Below are 3,714 nucleotides of genomic sequence, written 5' to 3'. Positions count from 1 at the left end.
CCGCGCCACACGCTAACTCGGCGCGAAGGTTACCATTACTGATGGATGCGCGCTGCGCGTCACGAATACGCGATTCAAGGTTGCTTTGAATCGGCGCGAAGTGAAGCTGGGTGCGCGGCAAGATACAGTTAAGTTGGCAGGGTTTTCGGCTGAGTGCATCGGCTACCACATTAGCCTTACCAGGATGATACCGGATCTCACAATCGTAATCGCTGATGAGTTCGTTCCATCGGCGTTGCCTCATGTTGAGTTCCTTTTGATCAAAGATATGCTGAAGGCTTTTATGGTCAGTGTAGAGGATACACTTAGTACCATAAAGGTAGTGTCTCCAGATCTTCAAGGCAAAAACAACTGCACCAAGTTCGAGGTCGTGAGTTGTATAATTCTTTTCATGAACCTTAAGTTGCCTTAATGCGTAAGCGATAACCTTGCCTCGTTGCATAAGAACACAACCGAGACCTTGGTTGGATGCATCGCAATACACGACAAAATCATCATTACCCTCAGGTAGCGCAAGAACAGGAGCTTCACACAACAATTGCTTGAGCGTCAGAAAGGCTTCTTCTTGCTTCGAGCCCCAAATATACGGTTTACCTTTGTGCGTTAGAGCTGTTAAAGGCAAAGCGATCTTCGAGAAGTTCGAAATGAAACGCCGGTAATAACCAGCTAAGCCCAGAAAGGAACGGATCTCAGAAGGAGAGGATGGCGTAATCCAGTTCTTGATTGCTTCAATTTTGGATGGGTCGACATGAATACCCATCTTGTTAACAACATGACCAAGAAACTGTACTTCATCAGACCAAAATTCACACTTGGAAAGCTTAGCATAGAGCTGCTCGGCTCTAAGCTTTTGCAATACCAATCGGAGATGTTGCTCATGCTCGGCCTTGGTCTTAGAATACACCAGAACATCATCGATAAACACGATCACGAATTTATCCAGGAAGGGCCTACACACCCGATTCATTAGATCCATGAAAACGGCGGGTGCGTTGGTTAGACCGAAGGACATGACCAAGAATTCAAAATGGCCATAACGAGTTCGAAAAGCAGTCTTCGGAACATCTTCATCGCGGATGCGCAACTGGTGATAGCCAGAGCGGAGATCGATCTTCGAGAAACAAGAGGCACCTTGGAGTTGATCAAAGAGGTCGTCAATACGTGGTAAGGGATACCGGTTCTTAATGGTGAGTTTGTTCAACTCGCGGTAATCTATACACATGCGAAACGATCCATCTTTCTTTTTAACGAACAACACCGGAGCACCCCAGGGCGAAGAGCTAGGGCGAATGAATCCTTTAGCAGTCAACTCTTGAAGTTGGCTTGCCAATTCTTGCATCTCAGCGGGTGCAAGACGATAAGGAGATTTAGCTACGGGGGAAGCACCAGGGACAAGATCAACACGAAACTCGACTTCACGAGCGGGAGGGATACCAGGAAGATCATCAGGAAAAACTTCAGGGAAATCACGCACAACAGGGATATCGCGAAGCTTCTTCTCTTCAGCAGGTTTGACCACATGGGCTAAGAATGCAACACACCTCTTCCGCATAAGCCTTTGGGCTTCGGCGCAAGACATAAGCTTAAGACCGCGGGAGGGTTTTTCGCCGTAGATGTGAAGATCACCATTTCCTCGAGGTATGCGAATCAACTTCTTGGCGCAAATAACTTCGGCGCGATTATTCGAGAGCCAGTCCATACTAATAATAACATCGAAACTTCCAAGAGGCATGGGGATGAGGTCGATTAGAAAATCGTTTTCGTTAAGGTTAAGTGTGCAATCTTTAATCACCGAGTTAATTAAAACAGTTTCGCCATTAGCCAATTCAACTGAAAAATCTTCTTTTAAGTTATCGCGCGGTCGCGCAAGCTTCTGCTCAAAGACGCGAGAGATAAAACTTCGATCGGCGCCAGTATCAAAAAGTACAGAAGCATAAAATCCGTTAAGCAAAAATGTACCATTAACTACGTCATTATTCGCTTGCGCTTGGTGCGCGGTTATGTTAAAAGCTCGCCCGCGTGTCACTTGGTTCGAAATCTGGTTCACCGGATTCGCTTGTGTGATTTGCACTTGTAGCCTTGGGCACGCGTTCCGGAAATGACTGGGATCACCGCAGTTAAAGCACGATCTGGGTCGTGGGTTTTGGTAGATTGATTGTGGGTTCTGCGGGTAGACTGGTGGTGTTGGCGCAATTGGATTGGCGGGAAGGACTCTACAGTTTTCAGCAGTGTGACCAGTACGGCCACATCGGTTACAAAGTCGACACGGGGTTTGGGTTAGGTGGTGAAATCTACAGGTTGGGCAAAAGGGATGGTTTCCTGTGTAAGGTTTCTTAGGTGGCGGGGCAGGGAGTGCGGGATTGGTTAAGGCATAGTTGTGGACTACAGGAGGTGTTGGGTAGGCTGACAGAGGGTTAGGCGCGTAAACTGGAGGTTGATAAATGGGTTGCTGGGCAATGGGCGGGTTGGTAAGCGCATAGGCCTTGCGCCTGCGCTTGAGGTTGTTACGGTTTGAGGGTTCTGGTTTGGTTTCTGTTGGTTCAGGGGCAGTCTTGGTGAGTTTGGTCTTTTCTGTTCCCCGCAGGAACAGGGTTCCTGCTCTGACATGGTTGTCGCTGAGCACAGCGGCCAACTCGATGGCGTCAGAGAGGGTTACTGGGTTTCTGGCCCATACAGAATCTTGAATTTCCAAGGGTAGACCCCCAAGAAATTTCTCTATGGCTCGGCGGGAAGGGGTAACAAGGTGAGGGACAAGCAGGCTTAGTTCATGGAAGCGCGTCGCGTACTCGCGCGCTTCACCGCTGTATTGCTTCAAGTTCCAGAATTCTTCCTCCAGGCGCTTAACTTCGTTGGGAGGGCAGAATTCTCGCGTCAGAATTTCCTTAAATTCCTCCCAGAGCATGCTGGAAGCAGCTTCTGCGCCACGCGCATGAGCTACTCCATTCCACCATGTAAGCGCTCTAGATTCCAGGACACTGGAAGCATATAGGGTTCGTCTGTCTGAGGGGCATTGGGTGTGGAGGAAAGTGTTTTCGATTTTCTCAAGCCACTGGAGCATCACGGTGGCTCCTCCAAGACCTGTGAACTTTGGAGGGTTACCCGCGTTAAAGGATTTAATGTTGTAACCAGAGGTGTTGGTATTGTTTTGGCTCAAAGCTTGGGCTATTGCGGCGGCCATTTCCTGGGAACGTTGCTGTCTACGCATGCGCGAGGCTTCTCTTCTCTGAAATCGGCGAGATAGCGGAGGCATTCTATAAAAGTTTTAATTTTTAGTTAATATCTTGGTTTTATCGCAAAGTATAACTTTATAAAGCTTGGTTTCGCAGAGTTAGATACTATCAAAAGTTAAAGTAGATTAAATGACCCTAAATGCAGACTTAATAAAGGTAACAAATTCGAATCAAGAAATCGACAATTCATGCATCACCATGACTTTCCGAATTCCCAATTTAAAATATACGGGCAAACGAGTATTGGAGATTGACGATTCATGTATCACCATGACTTTTCAATCTAAAATATAAAATATACAAGAAAATGAGTATTGGAGGTTGACAATTCATGTATCACCATGACTTTTCAAGTCTCCAACCTCAGAACATAATCGTAAATGGAAATTGAAAATCAACTATTCATGTATCACCATGACTTTTCGGATTTTCAAATCCAACAAACGAATATGTAAGTAAAATCAATAAAAATCGAAATTCAACA

Source organism: Bidens hawaiensis, unplaced genomic scaffold (assembly GCF_021521415.1).
Source record: "Bidens hawaiensis isolate Kalapana, Puna unplaced genomic scaffold, B.hawaiensis_p1.1 tig00011510_1, whole genome shotgun sequence".
Taxonomy (NCBI): domain Eukaryota; kingdom Viridiplantae; phylum Streptophyta; class Magnoliopsida; order Asterales; family Asteraceae; genus Bidens; species Bidens hawaiensis.
The sequence above is the reverse complement of the archived record's forward strand: the minus strand, read 5'-3'. Positions refer to the sequence as shown.